Source organism: Ictidomys tridecemlineatus, chromosome 9, assembly GCF_052094955.1.
Source record: "Ictidomys tridecemlineatus isolate mIctTri1 chromosome 9, mIctTri1.hap1, whole genome shotgun sequence".
NCBI lineage: Eukaryota > Metazoa > Chordata > Mammalia > Rodentia > Sciuridae > Ictidomys > Ictidomys tridecemlineatus.
The window spans coordinates 51104547-51126121 of NC_135485.1; the positions used below are offsets into that span (position 1 = coordinate 51104547).

Sequence of the window (21575 nt, forward strand, 5' to 3'; positions counted from 1 at the left end):
GATGGAAGTGGAAGCCATTATGCTAAAACATATCAACTGGCACCAAAAGAAAAGTATTGCATTTTCTTATTCACATGTGGAATCTAAAAAGTTGATTTAATAGAAGTAGAGTGTAGAAGAGTAGTAACTAGAGGCCAGGAAGTATAGGAACAAGAGGGTCTGTAGAAAAATTGAAAAACACATATCAAGTTCCAGTTAAGTAGAAGGGAATAAGTGCTACTCTTCTGAAGCTCAGTAGGTAACTATTGTTTACAATTTCTGATGCATCTTATAAAGAATTAGAAGAATTTGACAGTTCTTAGCAGAAGAAGTTATGAGTGTTTAAGAAGATGAAAATTAAAATTTCCCTGATTAGGTCATTCCATATTGTATACATATATCAAATTATTCTGCCATACCAAATAAGTGTATATAATTTTTAAAAAGTTTGGTAGTTTTGGAAATTTTAGGTATCAAATGGAAGTATCTTATTTCTTCAACTGCATTGTCCTTCTCTTGTCATTTTATTAAAAACTATGTTTTTTATATTTAGCTTTACAGTAAAAATTTTTTAGTATCACATTATTTTACTAATAACTAGTACTACTAATTAAGTAAAATTTAAGATAATTTGCAATGTTAAAATGATTGGTTGAGAATAAAAGCACATTTCAGAGAATTAAATAATTTTAGTTATTAATATTAGACTCAAAAGAGGAATAAATCTTTTCTCATTGTCAAGGGTACATAATTATAAATATTACTTTACTGAAAAAATTGTTATACTTATCAAGGTTCATTAATGACTATATTCAATGCATTGAGTAAATCTATACTTGTCATTGTAATAAAATCCAATCTAAGAGCTGCTCCTTTGGCCTTTATGTGCATGACATTATCAGGTTGATCCACAAACAAGGGAATGCCCACCAGAGGGATCCCGTGATGGATGGCCTCATAGATGCCATTGGTTTCACCATGAGTTATGAAATCTTTGGATTTTGGATGACCTAGGATTGGAACAAATCAAGGGAAATTATTTATGTCAGAAGAAAAAGTGTCAAATATGTAATATAAAGCACTAAAGATAGTTTTCTAGGTAGTAGATTATTACAACTATGAATCTATATTGCAATTACTTTCAAATCTTGGGGCAAGAGGCACCTATGTCCACTGGTGAGGTAAGTGAAGACTACATGAGAGACGTGGTATGTTATGTGAGATCTGAAAAATGAAAACAAGGTTGTCACCTGGACAAACTAAAGGAGCACATGCTGGGTAGGACAACCAACCTGTGCAAACATAAGAGGGGACCTGGGTTTATGTGTCCAATTAAAACAACAATGACGTCCCTGAGCATGCTCTGAAGGGTGTTCAGTGTAGCAGGGAGTGGGTTGTTTGTGGTTATGAAATCAGAGGTAGGATTGGCTATACTTCATTAGGAAATATAACCTCATGATTAAGATTTTAAACTTGATTGAGAAGTATTTTTCAGTTGAAAAAGAAGACGATCAGAATTTTGTGCCAGAAACTACCTCTGAAGGCTGTACTTTCCAAGTTCAGGACAGGACTCCTGGGATTTTAACTTCTAGGCCACACAACTGAGACATAAAGTTTATTGTGTAGTTTACTCGGAATAAATTTGTCTTACTATTTCTCTGCTAAGAATGCTTTGTAAATGTGGTTTGTTATTGTAGCACTTTTTACAACAAAACTGTATTTGAACAGTACCAAACTGTATGAAGTGTGTCCTCCACATGGGTTTTGAATTTCTATGTGGAATTTCATACAGTGTCTTGTAAACAAAGATTAAATTCTACCCTTTCTTCTTTACTTAAAATTTTTTTTTAAATTGTGGTTTTTCTTTCTTTTTTGTTGTTGTTTTTGTTTTTGTCATGGAACATGCAGTCAGTTGTCATAAAAGAGTGAGGACTATTTTTTAATTGCATTTCAGATAACACTATTGTAGGTCAAAGGTTAGTTGTAAAATTGTAGAAATAGAAGATAAGGGACAATCAAGGAAGTGATTAAAAATTCTCTGTGAGAGGTAATTATCCTTGAAATAAAGATACTTGGATGATCATAAAGAATGCAAATTTGTGTAATAAAATGCCCACAGTTGCTCTGTATTCATTTCCCTGGAGGACTAAAAGAAAATTTTAAAAAATTGGATTACTCTGAATTTTTCTTAAATTTTCATAATTTTGTTCTACTTAATTATTATCTTTCTGATTGGCTGTTACTCATGTTTTTGAGTTTTGTTCTCCCGAGTCTTGCCAAGCAGGTTATTCTGGGGAATCTGCCGAAGTCTGGCTTGGCACAAATCAGGAGCCACTTGTCAAAAAGAAACTAACTTTATTTTTAGAACTACAAACGCCAAACAAAACAGCTCCAGGGAAAAACCCTCAGAGCCCAACTGCCACCACCGGCTTCCACAAGCCTCTCTCCCCCACACCAGCCTCTCAACCTCCCACAATCCTCCTCCTCTTGAGGCCGATTGGCTGGGTTGCGTGGGCAGAGCCAAAGAAGTCACCCAATGAGCAGCTCCGTGGAGGAGCCAATCAGCTAGATGTTGCTGGGGCCGCTGTGAGCCAATCATCAGCTGGCAGTCTGAAGGGCAGGGAAACAGCCCAATGAACATCACCGCAGAGGAGCCAATCAGCTAGATGTTGCTGGGGCAGTCTGAAGCTTGCTGGCAGCTGGAAGTTTGCTGGGGCCCCTTTGGCTGTGGCTCTCAACAGGAATCCACTTGCAAAGTCAAGTATTGGGTCCTAATGTATCTGGTTTCTTGCCATCAAATCTCCATATGACCTGTTAGGGTAAAGCAAACCTCTTATTAGTTGAGTTAAATTACAAATTATAGAATGTTAGAATTTTAAAGAGATAAAGAAAGAAATCACATACTTAAATACCAAATGAAAGGTAAATAAATGACATCAAGAGAAAAATAAATAATGAGAACTATTGAAATGGAGATGTAAAGGAAGAACATAATTTTCCTGTACTTATTTTTATATTTAATCAAGGTCTTACAAATAGTAGCTTCATATAAATAGTAGATTAGACAAATGAGTTTATCAAATACTAATATTTAAGAAATTAATAATTATAAACTAGAGCATAATTTGTAAAAAATTACATATTTATTTTGTTTTAGAAATCTGTATTTTATACTAGTTCTCATCTGCTAAGTTTGATATTAACATTTTCTTGATATGTGAAGATTATTTATAACCACTTTTTCCACAGGTTATTAGTGTTTGATCCCTGTACGGTCACAGTTTCTAGATCCATGATCAAATCTCAATCTTTTCTCTTATGTCTTCCCTCTTGAGAAATTAATAGAGCCATGTTCACCAGGACAAAATAAGTCTCTTTGGTTTAGTGGATACCTGGACTCAGGGTTGGTGAGCCCTGGACTTCCTTTCTCTAACTAACATAAGCTCTGTCCAACATTTAGAGGAATAATCAAGGCCAGGATTACATAGGATGATGATGCTGTATGATGCTATTCAGACTTTTCATTACCTGCCATTGCTATGACACTGAGGAAGTTACTGTCTAATATTTAACTCCATGCTGATTATGTCTGTAGTGTGTACTGTGTCCTCAGAAATTCTGCAAGCAAAAGGAGGAAATGACAGTGCAGAATTTGGAGATTACTGTGTATCTACCTGCAATATTGCACCTGTAAAATATATTTCATACTTCACCTGTAAAATATATTTCTTTCTGAGCACAATGTTAATGCCAAAATGTTGTTAATCAAGTATACCCTTCATGCAATTTTAGAACTTGCTGTGTATATTTTTGTTTTATAGGTGATTTCTGAGAAAAATTTGTACTATCATGACAGTTAACCTTTCACAGTGAAAGTTTCCATAATCAGAACATTTACAGAGTTTAAGATAACTAAATAGCTACTTATTCAGTAGTTCTCCACCATTAGGGCACTTGGTCTAACCTTTTGTGGAATCTGGACGAGGGCTGATGCAATCACATTGGCCCTTTCTTCGGTCATGTTATTGACCATTGACCCCAGAGAAAACACCACAACACCATTCTCTCCAGAGCTCTGGACAAAGTCTTCCATTTCCTATAAAGGAAAGAATTTGTTCCATCACAACAGAGCAAAGGTAGAACACAGACTATTGTAAGGTTTGGTACAACTCTTTAAGGAGAGAAATCAAGTATTAACAGGAGTTATGTTTGGCTCTTTTAAAATTAAGTTAAATATGCATAATGTAATAAATAGTTATAACCATTTCTAAAGGTTTAAACTTCTGTAGTATTACACATGCATGTATTTCACATTCTTATGCAAACAATGTCCAGAACACTTTTATTTTTCACACAGGAAACCCAACTTTGTGCTCTTGACAACTCTCTCTGCTTTCTTTCATGTTGGTATGATTTTAGAATAGACAGTTCGGATCTTTAATGCTACTTAGGGAAACTTTAGATATCCCCAAACCTGCTCCTTGATGACCTCTCCCTTTCCATCTCCTGCTTCTTCTTCCTTTAACATGTCATTGTTCCCCTCAGGTCCCTTGCACCCTTTGCTATGTCTCCTTCAAGGTCCTACTTCCTCTCTCCGTCTGTGCCCAGAGCTGGACTTTTCACTTCCCTCTTTAGTGCCTCTGTTCCTGCATTGACAGTCACTTGTTCCTCTGTCTCAAGCAAGGGCTCTCAAGGAACTCAGGATCCTCCAAAAGCAACTACTTGAGGTTGAAAGGAAAACAGCTAATTAGACATAAACTGAATATGTTGTCCACTTAGATGGGCTTCAAAGTCACTCAGAGGACCACAAGATGTCTTGTCTCCCTCACCTAAAATGCAACCTCCCTTAAAATCCTTCTTCACAGATTATTTTAGTTCCCCAAAACTTTAACCCATGTTGAACATAAAATTTTACCTTGTTGTATTTTTGTCAGAAACACATTTAGCTGAAATATTATGTGGCGATAATAACAGTGAGTTTATGTTGCCTGATTCGTGGCTAAAATTTTAGAATGAAAGCTAGAGGTTCTCTGTGTCTGCATGTTTATTCATTTATGTGTATGTATGTGTGTATGTTACATGTTACATATATATGATAATGTATTCCAACTCACTGTGAGATAAATGAGCACTTACATAAATTAAACATACCTAAGATTAACAGAAATGTAGAAAAACCCAAATTCTTTCAATATCACATGACTTAGTAAATCTTTGGTAAATGTGACTAGTTTGATGTTATTGGTTTACTAAAAACAGATGTTTGTCTCATTTACCAGCATAATATGAGCTAAATATTTATTCTCCGTGGGTTTACTAGTCACCTATGGTTACAAATAGTTAACAAGGAAATAACTTGAGATGAGGGCTAGTATAGTATTGTTGCTGTTATAGAATGTCTTTCTAAAACCAAAGTTTTTTTGTTTATTTGATACCTTAGTGATATAATAAGTTAAATTAATCATAGATGTTTATTAGATATATAGCCCATTTCTAAATAAGACTAACCACTGAAACACTTAAGTATGCATTTATTTAATTTTTACATGTGGATTTTAAACTTAAGTATATTTGGGTCTTTTAAGAAACATAAGAAATTATTGAATGACAGAACAGTCCTGTAAGAAAACATGTGTCACAAAACATTTCTCGTTAAATGGACGTTAGTCAGGTCTTTAACTTCTGCAGTTTCATAAACCTGTTAACCCTAGATGAAGCAGACTTCGGAATGGATGATCTGATAAAGGACAATTATAGTATTTTGTGATGTTCTTGTTTCAGATTTTGCTGGAATTTGATGTTTTAGTTTCATGATTCAAGGCATCCCTTTTTCTTTGGTCTTATGGCATTTTTCTATGTAACAAATTTGTAGTTTACACTTTTGTTAATGAAAATGAAACATTTATTGACTTCTCTTGTTTTAATCTCTGCACAATTTGAAAACAACATTATAAGTGAGTACTCTTTGCATTGAAGTCGAACTTGGCTTTCCAGGCTTCCCAGCTTCAAAAGGCTTTTAGAATTCTAATCTGAGATTCCTTTTGAAAAGATGTGGCAAGGCAAACCCCAAAGTCATTATGGTCAATTTCCATTTTTGCTTCACTTGTGAAACTAATCTGACCAATCCAATGAAACAAAGCATATTTTATCAGGAAGTATTACCTTACTTTATTTATCATTGTTCAGAAATGGAGTTGAGTAGTTGTGGGTAATTTTTATGTTTCAATGGAATACCATGATACACCGTGTGTGTTGTTTTAACCTGTAAATTGGACTGGGCCATGTTGTGTTTATCCTTACTGAATTTTCAATTCTAGGTTCCTCACCAAACTAAAGTATCCATTGTTTCTGCTATCTTTCTGTCATGGACCACTGGGAATGACTTCCCAGATGGTTTTTTTTTTTTTTTTTTGTGACTCTCTAAAGAATTCCCACTAGTTGAAGCTGGCTGGTTTCATGTCTTGCTCTAAGAAATCATCAAGACTGTGATGTTGATGTCTGTGCCATAACTAAAAGCACTTAAACGGAACACTAGGAAATTTGTCAGTTGTGATGTTGGAGTACCATGCCCTATTTTTAAGAAGAATCTTGTGATACCGTTTTGACCAGAATCTCCTTAACTTCTGATGTTTGTTCTTAGTAATCTTTTATCCACTGACCCTTACCCAGCACTTAGCCTGCTCTTCATCCTTCTTGTTCTCTTTCTGGACCTCCTCTCTTACCCCTTTTATTGACATTGTTATTTCCCCTTAACATAAATGGAGAAATCTTTTAAAAAATATAATTGGACTGCCCAGAACTTCCAGTACTCTTAGGGGTGCTTTGGGAATTGAATATCCACAAATAGTTTCAAAGATTGGCTTTAAAAACAGATATTTGGATTTAAAATGTTCAATGAGATCAGAAAATGCGATGTTACTGCCAATGAAAGGGTAGACAAAAAGAGTCTCTCAGGGACTGAGGATATAACTCAGTTGGTAGAGTGCTTGTCTTGCTTGCACAAAGCCTAGGTTTGATCCCCAGAAACACACACACACATACATACACACACAAATCTCTTTGAAGTGATCATTTAATAGTGAAAAAAAAATCTGTGCTATGTATTAGAATCATAAAAGTGTGGTATTTGCTAAAAATACATGAGATTCTTAAGGTTCTTCATAAGCCATATTATCCTAAATTCTTATAAATTTTTTACAATTGTAAGCTAAAATTAGACTACACATACATGTAGCTCAAATTAATAAATATTCCTGAAATATGTAAAACTTATGCTCTTTGTTAATTGTGAAGTATATATTTCTCCATCTCTTTCTGCCAGTCAGCTAAGGTGTGGAGGCCCATGTTCTCTGAGGGAGTATTCCTGAGATTCCCCTATAGGCTTGGGGTAGATAAGAAATACCTGTGGTCTTTCCTTATTATAATATTTTCAAAAACATTCTTTTTCTTGTTCACAGTTTGTCTTTCAATGTAAAATATAAGAAAATTGAGAGCAAAGTCTATGCTACTTTGCTTCTCTGCATATCTGGGACTTTCCTATGGTACATGCTAGTCAGCTGTTTGAATTATATTTTTACTGTAATTTGTCGTTATATATGACTAATATTTTCTTATATGTTGAATAATGAAGACTTTCATTTAACTGACCTCATCCTCAAAAGTCCCTCAGCTTTTCTTTTCTACTGTAATAAAAATGAAATTTACATACTTATGTGGCATAGACTCATAAGAATTTCTATCTGCAGGTCTCATTACCCCATTACTACAACTTTTTTTTTTTTCCCACACTGAATGAGACATTCTGAGTGAGAACAGAGGATCATTTCTGGTGAAAATTCAAGTACAACAGAACCAACTAAATGAAAACAAGTTTACCTTAGGCAGAGGTTTGGCAGGTCTGCAGTGGAGTCTTCCAATGAAATCAACATTTGGGAGGGTTGGGCGAGGAAATTCCAAATCCCAATAGGTTCTAATGAACTAGATATCTGCTTTTGACATTGTCTCTAAAAATGTAGTGGGTCGTCCTGAACAGGAAAAAGAATACAAAGCTACAGGACATTAGAAAGTTGTCAGGTGGAAATGCATATGACTGCTAAGTATCTGAAAAAACTTTTAATTATGAAGCCAAATATGTTTAAGAGTGTGTGTGTGGGCTGGGGATGTGGCTCTAGCGGTAGCGTGCTCGCCTGGCATGCGTGCGGCCCGGGTTCGATCCTCAGCACCACATACAAACAAAGATGTTGTGTCCGCCGAAAACTAAAAAATAAATATTAAAAATTCTCTCTCTCTCTCTCTCTCTCTCTCTCTCCTCTCTCTTTAAAGAAAAAAGAATGTGTGTGATTTAATAAAGCTAATGTGTGTGTCTACATATTTATGTATATATATTTATTGCTCATATTCATGTGGACATATAAGAAAGACACAATGTGAAAGATGAATAAAGTAACAAAATAAATGACTTTATAAATGAGGAAACTGACCTACCAATATAAAGACAGTGTCCTCAAAGCTACAGAGATGATTGTTTCAGAAATATCTGTAGAGGTTCTCAATCTGTCTTTACTCGTGAAGATATTCAGTGATATTTGAAATTATTGCTTTTGAAGATGAAACCAAATGGATAGTAAAATGGTAGTAAATATGTGTGACTGCCTAAAGAAGTCCTCAGTGGTTTATTTTTTTTGTGTGTGACTTTCTGTTGTGTCCAAAGATTTCAAACTGACTTTACAATTTAAACTTTTTGCTCATGTTTTGAGTTTAATGTATTATTGTGGTGAAATATTTTAAAAAGATTTTTAAAGTTAATATTTTTTAAAGTATCTCTTTATAGTTCTTCTTATTTTTTTAATATTTATTTTTTAGGTGTAGATGGACACAACACAATGCCTTTATCTTTATGTGGTGCTGAGGATCGAGCCCGGGTCCCGCCCATGCTAGGCGAGCGCTCTACCTCTGAGTCACAATCCCAGCCCCAAAAGTTAATCTTTTAAAAGATTAACTTGTATGATTTCATATTCCTTCAGGCTTACTTTCAAAGACACAGCAAATTTGGAATTTACATTGCTGTTAGAAAACAGGGCTTACCTAAAACTCTACTGTAAAACGGATTCCACTTCTTATTAAATGTTTGAAACCAAAAATCAAAATAAAATACGTGCAGCATGTCTTTTTTCTGCTCCATGAATGTTATTCGGTCACTTAATTCTGACAAAACAGGCACATAGGAAGGAGGGAATGAAAGTCCTGCACTGTATTTTTTATACGTGTAGCCAGACAATAAGTGAAGAGTGTACACGAATGGTATTTAAAGTAACTCAGTTAGCAGCTCACCACAGGGACCAAATGCATCTGCAAGAATGACATCAAACTTGGATCCATGTAGTTTTGTCATAAGATTCTTGTTGAAAACTACTTCTTTACAGAGTGTCTCAAAGTACTCAGAATATTCCCATACCATTTGTTGGAACAGTGAAAAGTGTGTCCAAATTGATTTTTTTTGACAGCTCATAAATCACCTTCTTGATTGTTTCAATGAAATAAACCTCTAAGTCATTTCTAGATATTATTGTAGGGTAAATCTCAAATTTAATAGCAGATCCTTCTTTAACATAATGAAAAATGGAAGCTGAGGGTTTCAGAACAGTCACCTCATAACCCCTCTGAACTAGTTCATCCAATATTGTCTTTATATTGATCCAATGGCTGTATTCCATTGCCCACACAAGCACCTTCCCACAACTTCCAGAACCAAAGTGACTACTCAGCTGTAACAGGAGCAGAACTGCAGTCATTTTTGTAGACATCCTGGTGAGATGCAAGGCTTCCTTTTACACTGGATTTCCTCTGCTCTTGCTGATATCCAAGCAGAAATCATTAGTTAAAATATAACTTGTACACACCTAAGTAAATACATACACTAATAGAGTGTCTGACTGCCAAGTGGGAAAAGCAAATGGTAGATGGCCTCATGTTTATATGAAAATGAGCCATGATTCCTTTCTGAATGCTTTCCTGTAGTTAAGAGTTAATGACCTTACATGTATGTGTCACTTATGTTTTAGTTGACATGTTAGAATAATGTAAGAACAGTGGCATATGACATGTTACTTTTGTTTGCAGCTTCTTTGTACAGAAACAGAAATGTAGTCATGATCCTGGTGAATCAGCATTTGGGGATAACTTTCCTTCAATGGATATATTTTTTTTTTTGGTGTGGTGGCAATCTTATTTTCACATAAATCACATATCATACAATTCAGCAATAAGTATGATGCTCAGTGGTCCACAGTAATATCTCTGAATTGTAGACCCACCATTGAAATCAAGATTAGAGAATTTTAGCATCCTGAAAATAAGCCCTGTGCCTCTAAACATTCTCCTTTTTCCAGTCCTAGGAACCTCTAATATTCTCTCTCTCTCTCTCTCTCTCTCTCTCTCTCTCTCTCTCTCTCATTCAAAGAAGAGAATTTATTTCTCACAGCTCTGGAGGCTGGGAAGTCGAGGATCAAGGAGTTGGCCTTGGAGGACTGGGCCTCTTGCCATGTCCTCACCTGGCAGAAGAGCAGAAGGGAGGATTGGGTCTGGGAAGCACAGCTTAGGACTTTCAGGAGGGTGGAGCTATCAGGACCTGAACATCTGCACTGGCTCCCATTCCAACACTGCTGCACCCAAGATGAGTTTCCAGCACTTGATTTTGGGGGGACACTTTGTAGGGACTAGTATCAAAGCTATCTAGGTACAGAATATGAGCCATTTACCACCATGTTATACTGGACTCCGTTTCCTGGGTAATAGTTACTTTCAAAGCATTACATTCTTAGTCTCCTCTTTATATATTAACTGAAAATGTATTACATTAGTGTAAGTAAAGATATGTCAATAATGTTCCAGTTATCTATCACTGTTTAACAAATTGCCCTCAAGTGTAAAGGACTAGAACAGCAACATTTGTTTTGGTATCCTCTTTCATAATTTGGTGTTGACTGGGCTCAGCAAGGTGGTATTTACACAGGCTTTCTTAGGTGGATATGGTCCTGTGGCGGCAGAGATATAATCATGGAAGGTCACTCATTCATTTATCTGGTGATTGTCAAGAAAAAGTCAAATTGATGGTGGGTTGGACAATTCTCTTGCTCCACTAAAGGGTCATTTATCATGATGGCATCTGTTCTTACTCAGATTCTATAGAGAGTGGAGGACTGAATAAGAGAGAATGAAAGGATACTGGTACAGAAACTAAAGATAGATGAGAGAGAGAGAGAGAGAGAGAGAGAGAGAGAGAGAGAGAGAGAGAGAGAGAATATGAATATGTGTTGTCTTTTCTAATAGTCTTTTAAAATAAACTATGTTACTTCTACTGCATTCTCTTTGTTGAGGGATCTACAAGACTTGCTGAAATTCAGCAGGAAAGTTCACTGAGAGGGGACATGGTTTGTTAAGGTTGTCAGAGTATTTGTAGACATATGTCAAGCTATCACAAATTTTTGAAGTCACTAACAAAGACCGTTAAGTTACTATAAAGTGCATTAAATATTGATATTAAAAGCCAAGTAATTTCACAAAAAAATGTGTGAATTTAGAGTTTTTACAGTTAGATAAATTTAAGATATATTTATTTATAGATTTCTTCGTAATTTTTTTATTTGTTCTTTTTATATATACATGACAGTAGAATGTATTTTAACATCCATGAAGTATAACTTATTCTAACTAGGATCTCATCATTGTGATTGTACATGATGTGGAGTTTCACTTGTCATGTATTCATATATGAACATAGGAAAGCTGTGTCTGATTCATTCTATTGCCTTTCCTATTCCCATCCCACCTCCCTCTCCTTCATTCCAATGAACTTATATTTTTCCATCCCCCAGCTTGTTGTGTATTAGCATCTGTATGTTAGAAGACTTGGCCTTTGGTTTGTGGGGATTTGCTTATTTCACTTAGGATGATAGTCTCCAGTTCCACCCATTTACTGGGAAATGTCACAATTCCATTCTTTTTATGGCTGAGTAATATTTTATTGTGTATATTTACCATGTTTTTTTCCATTCTGTAGGTTTTTTCTGACAGTGCAAATATATAGGGAAGAGTTTCCCTAGTGAGCAAGCTCCGGCAGGGGGTACCTGGTGCCCTGTTTCCCACAATTGCAATGTCCAGCAGTTTCCCCCTGAAGCTATTAAAATAACTATCTAGTTTCTATGGTGATGTCCTTGGAGAGAAAGGGCTGCGTGTTTGTATTAACTTGGACCTTATTTCAGTTAGCTAGCACATGGGGTTAGAGAAATACTAAGCTAGAATGTAGACATGGAATGGGAGCTATGTAATTTTTGAGATAATAAACACAGCTGCTGGGAGGAGCGACCACTTTTTCTTCTTGCTTCTGCGCTGAGTGTGTGTCTCTCTCTTTTGTTTGCTTCTTTACAGGTTTCTTTACAAGAATATTCTTTACACCATTTACCTGTTGAAGGGAACTTAGGTTGGTTCCCTAGCTTTGTGATTGTTAGTTGAACTGCTATAAACTTTGAAGTGGTTGCATCACTGCAGTATGCTGATTTTAAGCCATTTGGGTGTATGCTGAAGAGTGCAATAACTGGGTCAAATGGTGGTTCCATTCCAAGTTTTCTGAGGATTCTCCATATTCCTTTCTGGAATGGTTGTACCAATTTGCAGTCTCACCACCAATGTATGAGTGAAACTTTCTTCCATATCCTTGCCAACATTCATTGTTATTTGTATTCTTGATAAAGGCCATTCTGACTGGAGTGAGATGGAATCTCAGTGTACTTTTAAATTGTCTGTCTCTAATTTCTAGAAATGTTTAACATTTTTTGCATGTTTGTTGACTAATTGTATTTCTTCTATGAAGTGTCTGTTCAGTGCCTTTGCCCATTTATTAATTGAGTTATTTGATTTTTTTGTATTAAAATTTCTTGAGTTTTTTTGTATATCCTGGAGATTAATGCTCTATCTGACACAGAGAGAAACCCACATAAATACAGTTATCTCATACTAGACAAAGGTGCTAAAAATATACATTGGATAAAAGATAGCTTCTTTAACAAGTGGTGCTGGGAAAACTGGAAATACATATGTAGCAGAATGAAATTGAACACCTATCTCTCATCCTGCACAAAACTCAAAGTACATCAAGGACCTAGGCATTAGACCAGAGACCCTGTGCCTACTAGAATAATATGTAGGCCCAATTCTCCATCATGTCAGCTTAGGAACCAAATTCCTCAAAAAGACCAGTGCACCTTTATACTTTTAATCCTCCCTATCCCTTTCCTTGGGCATTCTTCCCTGTAGCACCACAAGTCTTGCTCACATGTCATGATTGAGGTCTTGCTTATGGGTCACGTCTCTGAGGTTTATTCCAGGTCATATTAGCATGGGAACCGTAGGCATTTCTTCTATTGGTTTGTGTTTATTTTTTTGTATTTGTTTTCTAGTATTTTAAAATGCAGAAATATCATATTTTGTGAAAAAGCCCTAGATTTAAATACAAAATGCACAAAAATGCACATATCCTAAGTGATTAGCTGGACATTTCACATTTAGCTTGATAAATATGGTGAACCAAGGACACCATTGTACTCACTAACAGGATCATGATGCAAAATATCCTTAGAAGCACCCCTGCTCATGAGTACTTTTTGTTACTACTACTTTCCCCAAATTAATTATGATCTTGACTTCTAATACATAGCTTAGTTTAATTTGTTTATATATTGTCATCATATGACATCTTCTCAATTATGCCTGTCTTTTGTGTAGGAGCTCTGATTTAATTTTATTGTTATATTCTATTTATGAAAATACTATTTGTTATCTCATTGTTTTATGTATAATAGATATTTGAGTAGGTAACAGTTTTTTTTCTGTCATTGATAGTAATTCTGTTATAAAACATTCTTGTAAGTAGTTTTTAGTTAACATACTTAAATGTTTCTTTTGGGTATGTACATATGAGTTGAACTACTGAGACAAAAGTTCTTATTAAAATGTTGGTTGAGGGGCTGGAGTTGTGGCTCAGTGGTAGAGATTTTGCCTCGCATGTGAGAGCAGTGGGTTCAATTCTCAGCACTGCATACAGTTAAGTGCATAAAATAAAGGTCCATGAACATCTAAAAAATTTTAAAAAATCTTCATTGAATTATTTAGAAAGGCATTCCTTATCTTTCATATTTTAGATATTCTAAAAGTTATCCCTTGGGTCCCACTATATTATTCTTGGTAATGTAATTTAATGTGATACTCTGTTAAAGGAATAGTGCTGGTGGTAGCAATAATGAATGCTGAATTATGATAGTGATATCATGTGGATACTACACATTGCACACATTATTTTGCTTTGGAGCATTGAAAATGTTAATTTAAAAAATTATTTAATCAAATATAATGCAGGACATTTTAATGTGTTTGAAAAGATCATAAATAAAATTTTAAAAATATCAACTCATTTAAAATGGTAGAAAATATTTACAAATGATACATCTGTTAAGAGGCTTACATCCATTGCCTATAGAGAATCACTAAAATAAATTATAAGAAGATAATTCTATTAAAATGCATAAAGAATGTGAATTCATATTTTTCTCAAGAATCTGTATTAATTGTGAATAAGAGCACAAAATAATTTGCTTTAGCCATAATGGAAATTCACATCAAGGCCACAATGAACTATAATCTTCTGTCCCCTATGAAAGCTATGATAAAAAAAAGCAGACGATAATGTATTAGTAATTATGAAAAGAAATTACTACCCTCTTGTATTGTTGCTTGGAATGAAAAGTTTGTAAGCACTTTAGAAAAAAATTTGGTACACCTTTATATGCATAAAATTCCCATATGTGTACAAAATGAACTCAGATTCCATTTGTATTATTATGTAACTAGAAGAAATAAAAAGATATGCTCATAATATATATAATTTATAATTATCAAAATTAGATGCAACAAAGGCTTCCAGAATATATCACATGAATAAATTTCATGTGATGTATCCAATCATAAAATATTACTCAAGGAGAAAAGAAATAAAATTCTGATATGTGGCATAAAATAAATGATGCCAAACATATGCCAGTAAAAGAAAGTAGATATAAAGAAACTAATTTGATTGATACATTTTGAAAAATATTCAGAAGAGGATAATTGATAGAAACAAGACATAAATGATATTCTTGAACTAAGTTCAATGCCATGTCACATGTCTTTTGGTAATAAAAATTTCCTAAAATTATAGTCTTAGAAGAGTTTCATAATTCTGTAAACATAGTAAATATAATTGAACTTGAGTTTTCTATTTAAAAAAGGTAAATTTTATATATGTGTGTTGTATATCAGTAATAAAATCTAACAAAATAATTATAATAATAAAATAAAAATTTGAGCAAAAATTTAGTTTCAAAAATTTTAATTACAGAATTAAGACATTAGTCATATTTCTTCAGATTCATTATTCTTTCCTCCCTCATTGTAGATTCCATCATATTTTAAAAATTGCATCACTTTTGTAAATAGTTTATGTACATGGCAAACATTTTGTGTATGCCTAGAAAAATTGCATTAATTGATTACCCATTTAATCTACAAAGTCAATGCAACTTTGAAATAGTTACTATATTTGAAGTAGACAACAATCTTGAAATACTAACATTTCATCTGTTCAGTTGAAAATAGAAACAGATTTCACCTGGGTTTTATCAAATTATTTCAAAATTAGCCTCTGGAAATGGTCTGCAATTCATACTTACCAATGAGAAGATAATACTTCTATTAATTACCTAATGACAAATTTGCTATATTCATGAGGAGTCATTAATAATCATGCTCAAAGCCTTGAATATCTGCACTGTTCTTAAGTCCAATCTAATAACTGCTTTCTTGACTTCCACATGAGCAATGTTATCAGGTTGATCTGCAAATAATGGAATGCCCACCATATGAACCCCATGGTAGGACACCTCACAGATGTCATTGGTCCAACAGTGAGTTATAAAAGCTTTTGTTTTTGGATAACCTAGGATTGAGTGAATGCCAACAAAACTATTAATTAGAAGTTTTAGAAATGAAATGAGAAATGTTAGTAAAAGGCACTAAAGTGTGGCTGAAATTGTGGCTCAGTGGTCGAGTGCTCACCTAGCATGCATGAGCCACTAGGTTCCATCATCCTCAGCATAATATAAGAATAAAATAAAGATATTGTGTCCACCTAAAACTAAAAAAAATATAAATATAAAACAAGGCACTAAAGGGAGCAATGTATTTTAGGTAACAAATTATTGTATCCATGATCCCACTTTGAAATTTCTATCATATATCATAGGATGAAGCAACTAAGTCCACTGGAGAGGTAAATGAAAGCTACATGGAAGAGGGGGTGCATGACTTGAGATTTGAAAAATGAACACAGAATTGATAGATAGAGAAAAAAAAATGAAAAAGTTTTGGGTTATAGTATCAGCATGTACCAATAAAAAATAAGTCCAGGAGGACACATTAAGACATTTTCTCACAAAGAAGTGAAGTCATTGAGTTTGGTATGTAGTGTGTCCAAGGCAGCAGAAAAGTGGTGGTGGTGGGGTGCTTGATTGTGAGGAAGGTGAGGGTATACTTCATATAAAATATGTCAACACTTCATGATAAAGATTTAGATTTTATGTCCATAGAAAATGAAGAAAAAATGGTAATAAAAGCTATTTTTATTGGCATTTAATATACTTCTTCAGTAGAGGAAAGTGAAAGTTGTAGAGATACCAGACAGAAAATCCAAGAGTTGATAGAAAAATCCTTGGAGAGAGAATTATATTTGGAAAAAAAAATGCATTCTGGCCCTAAAAAAGCATGACTGAGCATAACAAAATGACACCTTTTATAATTTATCCTTTCCCCATCCTCAGTACTGGAAGGAAAATATGAAGAAGTTAGGTTTCAAACCCAGGAGCACTTTACCACTGAGTGACATCTCAAGACCTTTTTATTTTTCATTTTGAGACAGGATTTCACCAAATTGCCTGAGCTGGCCTTGAATTGTTGGGATTGCAAACTATCATGCCAGGTTTCCACACGAGTGTTTTAAATAACAAGTGTGCAACCTTTTTTTTTTTTTCCTGTTGAACTATTATCTTGACTTGCTATTCAAGTTTTCAGCATTTATTCTCCAGAATCTTACCAAAAAGTTAATTCTGGGGAATTCCCTTGTATAGCTAAGTGTAGGGTCTTAAGTTACCTGGTTTCTTGCCATCAAATTTCCATAGAACCTGTTCGGTAAAGAAAACATTTATTCTATGACTTGTACTTTAAAGTTAGAGGATATTAGAATTTTAAAAAATCTGAGAGATCATGAAGTTCAACACCTGAAACATAGAAAAGAGGACAAGAACAATAAGAATTACAAAGACTGAAGTAAATATCTGTAGTTCATGAATATCTTCATATTCAGTTGAGTACTTAATGTAATCTATGTTCATATATAGTAATTTAGAAAAATGCAATGATTAATGAAAAATTCTAGTGCTTAAGAAATTGTTTGGCAGTCAATATGATTGTAGTGTGGATAAAGGTAATAAATTACTACTAAGTTACATGTTTATTTGATTTTATGTATTTTATTCTAACTCTCATTTTCTAAATTTAAATGACCTTGTTTATTCCTTTCTGAGTTGTATGGGAAGGAGTTTACTTACATGCACTTGTTCATTTTTTGCTTATTATAGTTTTGTTTCTCTTGATATACAAAAAAATAAAATAATGCAATTAAATATTTGTGAAAAATAATTGAATCCTAACTAGGAAGTACATATAATTTGTTTTGGATTCCAAATTATTAAGTACTATTCAAAAGAAACATTTTAACCACTAATTGTGAAACTTAACCTAGACTTTTATTACTCTATTTGAAAATTCCCTAAGTGTTGAAAAGAAGAAACCATGGATAATTTGTAAATAAACACACACTATTGAAAAAAAGTTCAAAATTGTGATGTTGCTACATTTGTTTAATTGTCTGTTAACAACTTGAACATATACTACAAAATCATGACAGTGGTTAGTAAGAAGATCTCATTAGTTCCAAGTTATTTTCATGTCCATGATCATAATACTTTGAATTTTACTGCACTCACTTTCCTATTCTTTCTTTTTTTAAATGCCTAATATTTCTTATTGAAATTTTTTAATAGATGAACACAATGCCTTTATTTTATTTATTTATGTTTATGTGATACTGAGAATCAAACTTATGCTAGGCATGTGCTCTATCACTGAGCCTTAACCCCAGTCCCTTGATTCTTAATTTTTTTAGTGGTGCAGTATAATTATAAATAATAGTGGGATTTGTTGTTTTGGCCCCTAGAAAAATCCTATTGTTACTTTACTGGTTTAGTCAGGCCTTATCTCCATCAGGACTGTTCTGTGTCTGTGAATTATTTCTACTGAGTGGGTGTAAATCTGGGGAACTCACAAGATTTTATTGCCTTTAATGAATGATGATTGTATTCCACAGTGAGGGATTTAAATAAAGAGCTACTATTAAAGAGGAATGATTGAGGCTGGGGTTGTGGCTCAGCAGTAGAGCACTCACCTAGCACATACAGGGCATTGGGTTCAATCCTCAGCACCACATAAAAATAAAATAAAAGCATTGTGTCCAACTACTACAAAACAAAGTATTTTTTTTAAAAGAGGAATGATTAAAAAAATACATTGTATTTTGTGTGAGTTTGTCTCTGTGACTTCTATTCTGTGCCATTGGTCTACATGCCTTTTTGGTGCCAATACCATACCATTTTTTTTGTTACTATAGCTCTGTAGTATAGTTTAAGGTCTGATATTGTGTTTTCTCCTCCTTCACTTTTCTTACTGAGGATTACTTTGGTTATTATGGGTCTCTTAATACATTTAATGATTGCTTTTTATACCTCCATGAGTAATGTCATTGGAATTTTAATAGGAATTGCATTAAATATATATAATGCTTTTGGTAGTACAACCATTTTTACAATATTAATTCTGCCTGTCCAGGAGCATGGGAGATCTTTCCATCTTCTGAGGTTTTATTCAATTTATTTCTTTAGTGTTTTCCAATTTTCATTGTGGAGGTCTTTCACCTCTTTTGTTAGATTGATTCCATGTTATTTAATTAATTAATTTATTTATTTAAGGTTATTGTGAATGGGGTAGTTTTCCTAATCTTTCTCAGTGGATTCATCACTGATGTATAGAAATGCATTTGATTTATAGGTGTTGATTTTATATCCTGATACTTTACTAAATTCATTTATTCATTCTAGAAGTTCTGGTGGAATTTTTTGATCCTGTAGATATAGAATAATGTCATCAGCAAATAATGATAGTTTGAGTTCTTGTTTACCTATTTGTATCCCTTTAATTTCTTTCTTCTGTCTAATTGCTCTGGCTAGAGTTTCAAGGATGATATTGAATAGAAGTGGTGAAAAAGAACATGCCTTGTTTTGTTCCAGTTTTTAAAGGGAATGCTTTCAATTTTTCTCCATTTAGAATGATGCTGACTTTGGGTTTAGCACATATAGCTTTTACAATGTTGAGGTATGTTGCTACTATCCCTAGTTTTTCTAGTGTTTTGAAGATGAAGGTATGCTGTATTTTGTCAAATGCTTTTTATGCATCTATTGAGATGATCATATTATTCTTGTTTTAAGTTTTTTAATATGATTAATTAATTTTATTTATTTCTGTATGTTGAACCAACACTGCCTTCCTGGGATGAACCCCACTTGATTGTGGTGCACTTTCTTTTTTAATATGTTTTTGTATGCAATTTTCCAGAATTTTATAGAGAATTTTTGCTTCTATGTTCCTCAGAGATATTAGTCTGAAGTTTGCTTTCCTTAATGAATCTGTCTGGTTTTGGTATCAGGGTGATATTAGCCTTATAGAATGAGTTTGGAAGAGTTCCCTCCTTTTCTAGTTCATTGAATACTTTAAAGAGCATTGGAATTAATTCTTCTTTGAAAGTCTTGTAGAACTCAGCTGAGAATTCATTTGGTCCTGGGCTTTTCTTGGTTGGTAGTCTTTTGATGGTGTTTTCTATTTCATTATTTGAAATTGATCTGCTTAAATCATGTGCGACCTCCTTATTCAGTTTGAGCAGGTCATATGTCTCTAGAAATATGTCAGTGTCTTTGATGTTTTCTCTTTTATTGGAGTATAAATTTTCAAAAGAGTCTAATTATCTTCTGTATTTCAGAAATGTCTGTTGTGGTATTTCCTTCTTCATGTCATATTTTAGTAATTTGAGTTTTCTCTTTTTCTCTTTGTTAACATGGCTAGGGGCTTATCTATTTAATTTATTTGTTCAAAGAACTAACCTTTCATTGGAGAGCCTCCTTGATTGTTCCCTTTCTCTGACTCATTTAAATGTGTACAATTTTAATTTGTTATTCTCACAATGGGATGGTTTAATATGTTTGTTAATCTGAGTTTGTCCTGTACTTTTTCCTTAAAATGAAAAAATTGCTTGGATTTAAAACAACTCTTTGGGGTTGACAAAGGTTCAGGTAGTAAGGAAAACCTAGGACAACAACAGAATTTCCAGGCATCCAAGCATAAGTGGGGCCTCCCAGTCAGGCTGACAGAAAAAAAAAAAAAAACAAAAACCAAAAACAAAGACAACAAAACAAGATTCATCCTAGGGATATTTAAAAAATATACCTTTACTTTTTATTTATTTTTATGTGGTGCTGAGGATTGAACCCAGTGCCTCACACATGCTAGGCAAGTGCTCTACCACTGAACCACAAACCTCAGCCCCTTGCCTAGGGTTTTAATCTAGGGTAGTGGGATCCTATTCTCAGACCTCCACATTTCAATCTCATGCCTCAATAGGTTGATACTCTGCTGATATTAATTTAAATTGGTACAAACTTCTCAAAGTATATACTTGAGATTCTGAATTATCTGTTGGGAAAATATGCTAAAATCACAACACCCTTGAAAAATTTCCTTAAGAATCTGTAAATAAAATTGCTGGTGTAAAAGAATGTTTTGGTTTCTTTCACAGTTTCCTGACTTTCTTGGACTACACAAGTTTAGCGACTCAGCAATGGCTTAGTGCTTGTCATTGTAGCTAAATTTGAGTTGAATGCAATTAACCAAAGGATTCATTTCAGCAAGTGGAATAAAGAAAATCTCATGGGTACTTAAGTGGTAGAGGACAAAGGTATATTTCTGAGCCCCCAATTTTTCCCCTTCATGCACACTACCAGCTTCTAGTTTACTCCTTATCGATTTATATGAGTCAGTCAGCATTATAAAAAGAAAAAAAAAGCTGAGAGGTTGTTGAAATGAATAGGGTAACAAAAAGCATTATGAAACCATCTCTGTTTCTGCTCTCCAAATAAATGTTCATCTTCGGTGTATCTTTGTTACACTTGATCTTTCCATCATATTGGAAACTCATGTTTTGTCTAGATGAAAACATACATGTACATCACAAACACTTTTCATCATGGTTGAAATTATTAGAAGATATTCTTAGTAGTGAGGCAAAATATTCTGACCCACTGACTCTGCATATGCTTTCCCTCTGCATTTCCTTCAGACCCTTTGCA

General features: G+C 33.9%; 1 pseudogene across 1 annotated transcript; it reads right to left on the reverse strand.

Moving 5' to 3' along the window:
• Positions 1-2286: 2286 nt before the first annotated feature.
• On the reverse strand, positions 2287-9816 carry LOC101963345 (UDP-glucuronosyltransferase 2B31-like; annotated as a pseudogene). The gene is made up of 4 exons (XR_013425800.1): positions 9064-9816; positions 7855-8003; positions 3944-4075; positions 2287-2790 (listed from the first exon to the last, which is right to left on the reverse strand). The product of XR_013425800.1 is annotated as a UDP-glucuronosyltransferase 2B31-like (transcript).
• Between the last annotated feature and the right edge of the window lie 11759 nt (positions 9817-21575).